At 40.7% G+C, this 13,316-nt stretch overlaps 1 protein-coding gene across 1 annotated transcript in view; it reads left to right on the top strand.

The window, feature by feature from the left end:
* Ush2a (usherin) overlaps window positions 1-13,316 on the top strand; it is a 653,036-nt gene that overhangs the window by 111,981 nt on the left and 527,739 nt on the right. The window lies entirely within an intron of this gene.

Below are 13,316 nucleotides of genomic sequence, written 5' to 3' on the forward strand. Positions count from 1 at the left end.
TCCACTGAAAGGGGAGGTCCTCCTCCCCTTCCATCTGACCCTAGCCTATCAGGTCTCATCAGGACTGGCTCCACAAAGAGACCAACAGAACCAAAAAATGTTGGCCCAGGGCTCTTTTTCTGAGATTGATACTCCAACCAAGGACCATTCATGGAGAAAACCTAGAACCCTTGCACAGAGGTAGCCCATGGCAGTCTCCAAGTGGGTTCTCTAGTAAGGGGAGCAGGGACTGTCTCTGGCATGAACTCAGTGGCTGGCTCTCTGATCACCTCCCCCTAATGGAGGAGCAGCCTTACCAGGCCACAGAGGAAGAGAATGCAGCCAATCCTAAGCTGGCTTTTAAGAGATGACCAAAGTAGCCTGGGCCTTGAGGACTGTCCATCAGGATTGTTAACTGAGTGCTGCTAGGGGTCCCTTTGTAAAAAAGAAAGATTCATTTAGTTTTAATCTTGCACATGTCAAAAGGAATTGAGAGTGTGATTTTAATCAAGCTTCAAAGTAGTAAAAATTTTTTCTTAATTATAAATAACTCTTTAATCCCAAAGCCAGAAGATAGTACTGCAAAAGCCAATTGCAGGAAGACTCAAATGGAAGTTGTGGTATTTCTCTGCTTCTAAATCCTACCTTCCCAATAGTTTGAAAATAGCATGTGTGTTTTAAATCTTAAAATATGTTTGCCATCTGTGTCACAAATTGTGATGTCTAATTTACATGAGTGCAGAGTTTCACTAAGGTGTCCCTAAGTCCGCCCTCTAGCCAATAGCCCCGTGTTTAAGTCAGCTGTCATTATCTCTAGCTTTGACTTGTCACCCTCGTCTCAATAAATTTCCTTTAGATAAAGGAAGATTTATCTTAGAAAGCCAACTCAATGATTGTATTAGTTTTAATAAATATGTATTATTTTGAGCAGTTGAGAACATAAAGATTAGGGCAATAAACCTAGCTATGGAATATTTTATGAATTACATTGTAAACATAATAAATTCAAGGTAAGATATATTTGTCATGTAACTTTCGACAAACCTGGAAGAGAGCTTTTCAAAACAAGTTGAGGTGGCAATTTCTTGTAATCTAGGAGTTTGAAAGGCAAGCGCAGGAAAATCACCTGTTTAAACCCAACCAGCCAGGGCCAGATTACAAATATGAAGCCAGCCTGTGCTACATAGCAAGACTTATCTCAAGTCAGTTTCTAAAACAAACAAAAAAAATGATAGAGCAAATAAAAACACAGATTAAAGACACAGAAGGTGGTCAAAGTGTGTTAATGACCAATGGCATGCTCTTCGTTAAAACAAAGTGATAACTCACAAGGACCATTTCCCCTAGTCTATTTGATGCTATTAAGGGCTTTGTTCTCTTTTGCTGGAGGCTGAACCCACAGTCCCAGCAGGCAAGAACATGCTTTATCACTGAGCTGACCCCAGCCTTCATTGTGCTTGAAATCCGTGATGTCTTCTCCAGACTGTAAGCTTGATGTCCTGAAGGAGAAGAAACTGTAATGAAATACAGCTTCAGACAGGCTGGTGGGCTTGTCTGTGGGATTTTCTTGGTTTCTGATTGATGAGGAGGGTCCAGCCCACAGTGAGGCCGTCCTTAGAGAGGTGGGCCTGCACTTGATAACACAGGCAGCTGAGTGTGACCCTGGAGTGAGCGAGTGGGCACTGTTCTATGGTCTCTGCTTCAGTTCCTGCCTGCAGGTTCCTGCTTGGTGTCTCCACCCGAGGTTTCCTCCATGGAGACTGTAAGCTTTACGCAAACAAATCCTATCCTGGTTGCTAGTGATCATGGTTGTTTGCAGAGAAACAAAAACCAAACTAGGACACATGCACACAAACACATTCTCACAGACATATACACACAAAGAGACACACACAACAGTCACACAGAGATACACAGACATAGACACGCACAACACACTCACATAAACACACACACATACACACAAAAGATCTGGTTTCTACCTTCTTACAGTATCTATACCCTGACGGTCACACCCAAGCAGCCATTGCCTGTTCTAATGCCTTGAGCTACATGCCTGGTTTTCTTCTATCAACTTCAGCTCTTCATCAGTGTGTGTAAGTTAGATCAACAATCAGGTGTGTAATTTAAAGCTATACCAATATGTAGGTGAGAGTTATGAGTACACACAAGCCACACTCATACATAATGTATGAAAAATGCTTGCGCACAAGGCAGGAATATCCTCTGCCCACTTCTGTTCAACATTTTTTTACTAAGTGTAGACAGTGTAAATTAGGACAAAAGTGAAATCAAGGGATTTGAATAGGAAACGACTCCATTTGTACATAACATGACCTTACTTACAGAAAAAAAAAAAAACTTAAAAACTGTTAAATGGAGTGTGGAAGCTTCCATCTTAGAACTGGAGAAGTAGCGATGTAGACCCCAGATAAATGGGACTACGTCAGGAAGCCTATCTTCAACAAACACACAAGCAAAGAAAACAACAAAAGTCCAAAATTAACAAAACACTGAATTCAACAAAATCCCTAAACTATTATACGTAACAAATGATCATGTTTTCAAGATTTCAGACAAATGTGGAGAATCAGACATAATTCTATATGGCCGCAACAGCCTGAGATTATTGTTAGGAAGGCTGCATCACATCAAACTTTGTGAGAAGTAGAATAGTCAGGAACAAATTTAGTAAAAGATTTTCAAAGTTTACATTCTGAAAACTTTGAAGCATGGTTTGAACTAAATCAAAGAAGACCCACCTAAATAAAGTGGTGGCTACTGGTCATGCATCAGATGGTTTAATATCTTAAAATGAGAATCCTTTGTCATATTGCCTGCTGATTCAAGACTATGCCCATTGAAAGTACAATTTATACATAAATTTAAACATAAAGATTTCTTTTTAGACCTGAGAAAGATGATACAAAGTTAAAAATTTCAAAGGACAAGTGGCCAAAACTCATTAAAAGAAGTACAGACTTAAATTATCCATACTTTCTAATTTTAAAATGTACTAGTCTTCAGTAATCAACGGAATGTAGAAAAGTATGTGAGTGTGTGTGTGATATTTGTTTATATATCCATCTTTCCTTTGTAATATTTTTCAACTACCTATGAAGCCTGTTTTTTCTGCTCCCCTTGCCTCTCAAACTCTTCCATGCAGCTTATATTGGCCCAGCAAAACCATCTATGTTTCTTCTCTCCATTCTCCAATTTGCATTATAAGTTATCAGACTGAAACCCAGGTGCTAATGCTGTCTGGGTCTTGTGACTTCTGCTGGTTTCTTTCAACCCATTTCTCCTTAGGTGTCCCTTCCGATGGCTAGTCTCTTGGGTTTGTGTGAATGCTGGGCATGGATTCAGTTTTAGAGCGCATTGCTATTTATCAAAATACTTAAGTGCTGGAGTTTGGGGGATCTGAAAACCATGGCTTGGTTATAATTGAGGTTTGTCTCCCAGAGGCTGTGTGTCTAAAGCTTGGTCCTACTGTGGCAATATCACGACATGACGATTCCTTCAACACGATGGACTTACAAGTGCTTATTGGGCTTTCTCCTTTCTGTCTTCCTGTCTAAGCTTGTCTGGGATTCTGTTGGTCTTACGCGCTATGCCTGAGTTCCTGCCTCCCGCATGTCCTCTATCTTGTTTCTCCTTGGACCCAGTGAATTCTGTCTGGCTTCTTGTACATCCATGTGTATTCTATTTAACAGTATCATGTTTTATCTCTGCCTGGATTCCTGTACAGCCAAAACATGTGTATCTGACTTCCTGTCAGACCACGTGATCTCCCACTATTGCTACGCCGCCTTTATCCCAGGACATCATGGAGGCAGGACAGATTGTGGGTCAAAGGTACTGTGGCTGGATTGCTGTCCCGATCTCTGTACTGGAAATCTTTCCTCATTATAGGATATTCCAGTCTGGGCTCCATGTAGGGTCACCTTTGTGGATTCCTGGGAGTGTCCATTGAACTAGGTTTCCAGCTTGTCCCTGAGATGCTCCCCAATTCCAGTTGTCTCTCACAGCACTCTCTCCCTCCAGCCTTCCCCCGGTCCCTCCTGTTCCCATCCCCGCCCTGCTCCCAGTCATGATATCTATTTTATTTCCCCTTCCCAGGAAGATCCATGCATCATGCATGTCCCCTTGATGATAACATGATTATCCTTTAATTTACAGCTAATATGCACTTATAAGTGAGTACAAACTATGTTTGTCTTTCTGGGCCCGAACTATCTCACTCAAGATTATTTTTTCTAGTTCCATCCATTTGTCTGCAAATTTCATGAAGCTAATTTTTAACAACTGAGTAATACTCCATTGTGTAAATGTAGTATATTTTCTTTTTTTTCACTCTTAAGTTTCTTATTCGGTTTCTTATTCTTTTTTTTTTTTTATCCTCCCATAAGCCCTTCCCTCCTCCCCTCCCAGTCCCACCCTCCCTTCCCCTTCTTCATGCATGCTCCTCCCCAAGTCCACTGATAAGGGAGGTCCTCCTCTCCTTCCTTCTGATCTTAGTCTATCAGATCACACCAGGAGTGGCTGCATTGTCATCTTCTGTGGCCTGGTAAGGCTGCTCCCCCCTCAGGGGGAGGTGATCAGAGAGCAGGCCAATCAGATTATGTCAGAGGCAGTCCCTCTTCCCATCACTATGTAACCCACTTGGACACTGAACTGCCATGGATTACATCTGTGCAGGGGTTCTAGGATATCTCCATGCATGGTACTTGGTTGGAGTATGAGCCTCTGGGAAGACCCCTGTATTCAACTTTTCTGGTTCTGTTGCTCTCCTTGTGGGGTTCCTGTCCTCTCCAGATCTTACTCTATTTCCCACTTCTTACATAAGATTCCATGCACTCTGCCCAACAGTTGGCCATAAGTCTCAGCGTCTGCTTTGATATTCTGCAGGGCAGAGCCTTTCAGAAGCCCTCTGTGGCAGGTTTCTAGGTTGTTTCCTGTTTTCTTCTTCTTCTGATATCCATCCTCTTTGCCTTTCAGGATGGGGATTGAGCATTTTAGTCAGAGTCCTCCCTCTTAATTAGTTTCTTTAGATGTACAAATTTTAGTAGGTTTATCCTATGTTATATGTCTATATGAGTGAGTATATACTGTGTGTGTCTTTCTGCTTCTGGGACAGCTCACTCAGGATGATCCTTTCCAGGTCCCACATTTACCTGCAAATTTCAGGTAGTATATATTTTTTATCCATTCTTTGGTTGACAAATGTCTAAGCTGTTTCCAGTTTTGGTCTATTACAAATAAAGTACTATGAGCATATTTGAACAACTTTCCTGTGGTAGGATGGAATGTCCTTTGGGTATATTCCCAAGAGTGTTATAGCTGGGTCTTGAGGTAGATGAAGTGACAGTTTTCTGAGAAGCATTATATTGATTTCCAAAGTAGCTATACAAGTTTGTGCTCCCACCAGCAATGGAAGAGTATTCTCTTTGCTCCACACCTTTGCCAGCATGATCTGTCTCTTGTGGTTTTGATCTTAGCTATTCTGAGAAGTGTAGGATGGAATCTGAGTCTTCTGATTTGTGTTTCCTTGCTGACTAAGGATGCTGAACATTTCTTTGGGGGGGGCAGGGAGCAGAGGAACAATTTATTTCAGCTTATATTTACGCATCATTCTCCATTATAGGTGGACGTCAGGGCAAGAACTCAAACAGGGCAGGAACCTGGAGCAGGAGCTGATGCCAAGGCCATGGAGGATGCTGCTTACTAGCTTGCTCTCTGTGGCTTGCTCAGCCTGCTTTCTTTCCTTCCTTCTTTCCTTTTTATTTCTTAATTAACTAATTCAATTTATATCTTGGTCATAGTTCTCTCCTGAGCATAGGCCTCTCACTCCTCTCCTCCCAGTCCTACCCCCTTTCCAGCATCCCCCATCCCCTATTCCTCAGAATATTGGACTACCTCTACCCACACACCCCAGATCATCTAGTCTCATGAGGACTGAGCCCATCTTCCTCCTCTGTGGTCTGGTAGGGAGGAAGTCACATCATGGTGAAGTAATAAAAAAGCAGGCAATATATTCCCTGTCAGAGATACTCCCCGCTCCCCTAACTAGTGGGTCCACATGAAGCCTAAGCTGCTGCAGTACATTTGCAAAATGCAATGCTACTCAGCCATTAAAAACAAGGAAATGATGAAAAACAAGAAGGCAAATGCATGGAGCTAGAAAAGATCATCCTGAGTGGGGTAACACAGACCTAGAAAGACAGACATGGAATGTGTCACTTATAAGCAGATTTTAGTCATCATGTACAGGGTAAACATACTACAATGTTCAGACTCCACAAAGATAAGTAACAAGGAGAAACCAAGGGAGGACTGTAACTCTCACCCAGGTGGGGAAAAAAAATAGACAGACGTAATGGTTGAAGAGTGGCAACAAGGTAGAAGAGGGAGCTCAGAGATCGGACCTGAGGAGAGCGGGTGTGGGGCGGCAGAAGGCCTGCAGAGTCGAACATTTCTTTAAGTGCTTCTTGGACATCTGTGATTCCTCAGTTGAGAATTTTCTGTATATATTTGTACCTCATTTTTAATTGAATTATGTGGTTTGTTGATCCTTAGTTTCTTGAGTTCTTTATATATTTTAGGTATTAGCGCTCTGTCAGATGAGACGGTGAAAATATTTTCCCATTCCATAAGCTGTCATTTTGTTCTATTTGACAGTGTCCTGTGTCTTTCAGAAGCTTTTCATTTTCATGAAGTCTCATTTATTGTCAGTCTTTGTGCCTGCAATATTGGTGTTTTGTTCAGGAAGTTGTCTCCTGTGTCAATGAGTTCAAGCTTTTCCCACTTTCTCTTCTATCAGGTTCCGTGTATCTGGCTTTATGTTGAGGTCTTAATCTACTTGAACTTGTGTTTTGTGCAAGGAGACAGATATGGATCCATTAGCGTTCCTCTATTTGCCACCATCTAGTTAGACCAGCATTATTTGTTGAACATGCTTTCTTTCTTTTTTTTTTTTTTATTGTATAATTTTGGCTTCTTTGTCAAAATTCAGATGTCCATAGGGGTGTAGATTTACTTCTGGGTCTTTGATTTGATTCTAGTGATCAACCAGTTTGTTTTTATGCCAATACCATGTGGATTTTATTACCACAGCTCTATAGTACAGCTTGAAGTCATAGATGCTGATACCTCTGAAAGTTCTTTCATTGTATAGGATTGTTTTAGCTTTTCTGAGTTTTATTTTTCCATATGAAGTTGAGTATTGTTCTTTCAAGGTTGGTAAAGAATTCTGTTAAAATTTTGATGGGGATTGCATTGCCTATGTTGATTGCTTTTGTTAAGATGACCATTTTTACTATGTTAATCCTACCAATACATGAGCATAGGAGACCTTTCCATCTTATTTTAATTAAATTTTCATTTTTATATTAATTACACTTTATTCACTTTGTATCCCAGCTGTAGCACCCTTCCTCATCTCCTCCCATTCCCCCCACCCTCCCTCATCTCCTCCCATTCCCCCCTCCCTCGCTCATCTCCTCCTATTCCCTTCTCCAAGTCCACTGATAAGGGAGATCCTCTTCCCCTTCCATCTGACCCTAGCTTATCAGGTCCATCAGGACTGGCTGCATTGTCCTCCTCGGTGAACTGTTAAGGCTGCTCCCCCCACGAGTGGGGGGTGGGGTGGTCAAAGAGCCCACCACTGAGTTCATGTCAGAGACAGTCCCTGTTCCCCTTCCTAGGGTACCCGCTTGCAGACTGAGCTGCCATGTGCTACATCCGAGCAGGGGTTCTAATTTTTTTCCATGAATGGTCCTTGGTTGGAGTATCAGTCTCAGAAAAGACCCCATATTTTTTGGTTCTGTTGCTCTCCTTGTGGAGCTCCTGCCCTCTCCAGGTCCTACTGTCTCCCCCTTCTTTCACAGGATTCCCTGCACTCTGCCCAAAGTTTGGTTAAGAGTCTCAGCATCTGCTTTGAAACACTGCTGTGTAGAGTCTTTCAGAGGCCCTCTGTGGTAGGCTCCTGTCCTGTTTCCTGTTTTCTCCTTCTTCTAATGTCCACCCCGTTTGTCTTTCTGAGTAAGGATTGATCATCTTACCCAGGGACACCTCCTTCTTGCTTAGCTTCTTTAGGTTTACAGATTTTAGTATGATGTTTTCAATGTGTTCTTGTATTCAGTTTGTGACTATTTTGTTGAGTATTTTTGCATCAATGTTCATGAAGGAAATTGGTCTATAATCTTTGTTTATTGAGTCTTTGTGTCATTTGGGTATCAGTAACTGTGGCCTCATAAAATGAATTTGGCAATGTTGTTTTTGCTTCTATTTTGTGGAATACTTTGAGGATTATTGGTATTCGCTCTTCTGGTACAATTCTGTGCTTTGTTTTGGTTTGTTTATTTTTTGGCTGGGAGACTGTTGATGACTGCTTCTATTTCTGTAAGTGTTAAAGATTTATTTCAATTATTTATCTGATCTTTATTCCACTTTAGTAAGTGGTATCTATCAAGAAAATTCTCCATACCTTTTAGATTTTCCAATGTTGTGGAATACATGCTTGTTCAGTATAACCTAATGATTTTTTTTTTATTTCCTCAGTATCTGTTATTATGTCCTCTTTTTTGTTTTTGGTTTTTTGGTTTGGATACTGTCTCTCTGCCTTTTAGTTAGGTTGGATAAGGGTTAGTTTAGCTTGTTGATTTTCTCTAAGAATCAGCTCTTGGTTTCATTGATTCTTTGTATTGTTCTTTTTGTTTTTAATTTATTGATTTTTTTTAGCCTCAGTTTGATTATTTCATGTTGTCTATTCCTCCTGGGTTTGTTTGCTTCTTTTTGCTATAGAGCTTTAATGTTATACTTTTAAGTTCCTAGTATAAGTTAAGTTCCTAGTATTAAGTTCCTCTGTCTCTCTGTTTCTCTTTCTGTCAGTCTCTGTCTCTCTTTTCTCTCTCTGAAGGCACTTACCATTATGAGCTTTTCTCTTAGCACTTATTTAATTGTGTTCCATAACTGCCTTGACCCAGGGTCATTCAGTAGAGAGCTGTTCAGTTTCCATGAGTTTTAGGGTTTCTGTTGTTTTTGACATCCAGCTTTAATCTATGGTGGTCTGATAGGATACAAGGGGTTATTTCAATTTTCTTGTGTCTGTTGATACTTGCTTTGTGACTAAGTTTATGTCAGTTTTAGAGAAGATTTGTTGAGGAGCAAAGAAGTGAGTGTTGTGTGTGTGTGTGTGTGTGTTTGGTTGAAATGTTTTGTAAACATCTGTTAGGTCCATTTGAGTTATAATGTCTGCTAGTTCCATTATTACTTTGTTTAGTTTTTGTCTGGATGACCTATCCATTGGTGAGAGTGGAATGTTGAAGTCTCCCACTCTTAATGTGTAGGTCTCAATGTGTGATTTAAGCAGTAGTGTTTCTTTTGTAAAAGTGGATGCCCTTGCATTTGAGCATATATATTAATAATTCAAATACAATCATGGTGGATATTTCCTTTGATGAGTATCAAGTGTCCTTCCCCTTCTCTTTTGATTAACTTTGGTTGGAAGTCTATTTTGGTAGATATTAGAATGGCTACACCAGCTTGTTTCTTTAGTTTATTTGCTTGGAAAAATCTTTCTCTAATCCTTTACTCTGAGGTTATGTCTATCTTTGATGTTGAGATGTGTTTCTTGCATGCAGTAGAAGAATGGATTCCGTTTCACATCTATAATGTTAGCTTGTGTTTTTTATTGCACAGTTGAGTACATTGATATTGAGTGATATTAATGATGAATAATTGTTAATTCCTGTTATTTTGTTGTTGTTGATACTGGTAGTAGTGTGGATATCCACAAGCTTCTCTTCCTTTGGTTTTGCTGGCATGAAATTATTTATTTCCTGTGTTTTGATGGGTATAGTTAAACCTCTTGGGTTAGAGTTTTCCTTGTAGTACCTTCTGTAGAGCTGGATTTGTGGATTGATATTATTTAAATTTGACTTTGTCATGGAATATCGTGTTTTTTCCATCTACGGTGATTGAAAATTTTGCTGGGTATAGTAGTAGTAGTCTGGGCTGGCATCTTTGGTCTCTTAGAGTCTACAGGACATCTGTCCAGGCCCTTCTAGCTTATAGAGTCTCCATTGAGAAGTTGGTCTGTCTTTATATGCTCTCTTGCAGCTTTTAATTGTCGCTTTTTTCGTTCTGTATGTTTAGTGTTTTGATTATTATGTGGTGGGGGACTTTGTTTTCTAGTCTAATCTATTTGGTGTTCTGTAAGCTTCTTATAATTTTATAGGCATTGTATTTTTTAGGTTAGAAAATTCTTTATGATTTTGTTAAAAAATATGTTCTTGGGCTTTGAACTGGGAATCTTTTCCTTCTTCTATTTCTATTATTCTTAAGTTTGGCCTTTTCATAGTGTCCCATATTTCCTAGATGTTTTGTGTCCAAAACTTTTTAGATTTAACATTTCTTTGATGTTTCAGTTTCTTCTATTATATCTTCAATGCCTGAGAGTCTCTCTTCTATCTATTGTATTTTGTTGGTGATGTGCACATCTCTGGTTTCTGCTCACTTACCTAGATTTTCCATCTCCAAGATTTTTTTCAGTTTTTGTATTTTTTATTATTGCTTCTATTTATATTTTTCATGTCTTAAATAGTTTTATTTATTTTCTTCACATGTTCATTTGTGGTTTTTTTGGATTTTATTATGAAATTTATTTTTTCCTTTTTAAGTGCCTCTATCATCTTCAGAAGATTGGATTTAAAGTCATTTTCTTGTGCTCTGGCTGTATTGGAATATTCTGGGATTGCTGTAGCAGGATAGTTGGTCTTTGGTTATGCCATATTGCCCTAGCTGTTGTTGACTGTGGCCTCTGGTCGCCTGGGATAATTATAGGTTTAGGTGCCAGTTTCTGGGTTCATTTTTGTAGGATGGATGTTTTCTTCGTTGGTTCTTGTTTTCTTTTTGTTCTTCTGGCCTGAGTGGCCTGTGGCTCTGGTGGCCAGCAAGTCCTCAGATCCAGGAGGATGTCTCCACTTGTGTTTTGTGGTCTGTGTGACCTCTGGGGTACTGGGGTTTGGGGTTTGGTGTGGCCTCTGGGGTTCCTAGTACCAGAATGATCTCTGGGGTTCTGGACATGAGGGCGACCTCCAGTGGAGCAGTGAGCTTCAGCCAGACTTGGGAGCCGGGGTATATAGACAAGGGCACAGAGGTGCTGGTGGGGAAACTGGGCAGGATCTGGGGAAGTCTTGGATGCCTGCATTTGGGGTTTTACCTGGGCTTCAGGACACCAGTGTGGCCTCCAATAAAGCAGTGGGCTTCTGGAGTTTTGGATGCCTCGGTGGCCTCTGTAGAGGAGTGATAAGGGAATTGTATTTGCTCTCACAACTTCTCTTTAAAATTGTAACAAAAGTCTACCATAGAGAAAAGTGAAAAAAACACAAAAGTATCCACAGGAAATAAAATTGCTGCTTGCATAAAGCAAGATGGTCTGCTGTAAGTTGCTTTGCAGGTAGCACACCCCTCCCATCTTTTCATTCTTCTCTTGTGACATGTCCTCCACAAAGCCGTTCAAAATGGCTGGATCATCAAGGGTGCTCGGGGTGCAAAGACACTGCAAGCTAGACCCAGGAACTCTGTGACCCTCACTGAGATGGCATTAGGGACATTGGATGAAGGTGAAAAGCCCCACTGAGTCCACATCATGCCTTTTAGGCTTTGTTGAGTAGGCAGTTAGCTGCAGACTCTTATAACAAAAACATTGTCAAGAATTACCATTCTTTGGTAATAAAAGTACAACTTTGACTTGCTGCTTTTATTTATTTTTGTATTTTTACAGAACGCATGTCATCTTGCCTTTACCCGAGGAAATATCTCTCACTGCACCTCACTGAAAATACCACACAAATATCATGACCAGAATTTAGTGACAGGGCTGGGGAGGTGACTCGGGTAGTGAGGGCACATGCTGGGCTAGCATGCCCTAAATTCAGATTGGCACTATTGACACTATTCACCTGAAGAGCCAGGCATGATCTCACATAAACTGTAGCCCCAGTGCTGTGCAAAGTGGGGACAGAAGAACCCCGGCATCTCCCTGGCCACTAGATTAGTGGCAAGTTCTGTGAGAGACCCTGTCTCGGGGTATCTTATTCACTTTCTAACACTGTGAAGAGACACTATGACCTAGGCAACTTACAGGGAAAATAAACATTTGCTTAGGAGCTTGGTTACAGTTTCAGAGGGTTAGTCCAATATCATCATGGTTGGGAGCATGGGAGCATGAAGGACGGTATAGGCTTGGAGCAATATCTGAGAGCGAAGATTTGATACAAAATATAGAGGCAGAGAGAGGTAAGGAGAGAGGGAGGAAGGGAGGGAGAAAGAGAAAGAAAGAGGAAGGAAGGGATGGAGGAGGGAGAGAGATTGAAACCTCAAAACCCACCCCTAGTCACATACTTCCTTCACCAGACCACACTTCCTAATGCTTCATAAACTATCACCTGGGAAGCCAACATTCAAATATGAAAGCCTATGCGGGCTTTTTCACTCAAACCATAATAGGATGAAACAAGGTTGTACATGGTAGGAGCACCCAGCATTCTCCTCTATGCTTCCTCCACGTGAACCCCCATAGATGTACACACACACACACACACACACACACACACAGAGAGAGAGAGAGAGAGAGAGAGAGAGAGAGAGAGAGAGAGAGAGCGCTATTGAGATCATTGTGCATACAGTTTCTGGATACTGATAACAGTCCTGGAGGAGGAAGTATGTTTCCACCTGGGAGAGCTCCTTCCGGTGGTAGAACCTTGTAAGGTCACAGGGTACAGACCATACTCCTGTGTATTAATTGACAACTTGAACACATTGCTTTCAACAAAAGACTTAAAAGATTGCTACAAGCAAAGCCAGCCGTATTCTTTATGTGAGAAGACAATATTTTGAAGAATATACTCATTGATTAAACAGTTTCTTTTCTTCTTGCCAGCATTTGGGCTTTGCCTGTCCTGACAAAACCCTCTAGATTCTATTTAATTTCCTGATCTTAAAATTGTGAGTTTGCTTTACTGATTTTTTTCTTTGTTTGGCAACATCACCATTACCTCATTGGCTTTTAGTGAGCTCTTGGGGAAGATGTCATCTGCGGAACATGCCATTTCTTCTACCACCAGCCAAATGTGCGCTTATGAAGCCATAATTTTTGTTTCATTTTACTTACAATGACAGAAATTGTGGGAAATGCTGTGTTCACTTATACTCTTAAAAATCATGCTTCCTGCTTTCTTTAAGCAAAAACATACCAACTTTTAGCACATCTACAGTAGATTCTGTGTAAGGATTTAGTCAAGGCCTTGAATTTACTATGTTAAAAATTCTATTTG

Source organism: Meriones unguiculatus, chromosome 11 (assembly GCF_030254825.1).
Source record: "Meriones unguiculatus strain TT.TT164.6M chromosome 11, Bangor_MerUng_6.1, whole genome shotgun sequence".
Lineage (NCBI taxonomy): Eukaryota > Metazoa > Chordata > Mammalia > Rodentia > Muridae > Meriones > Meriones unguiculatus.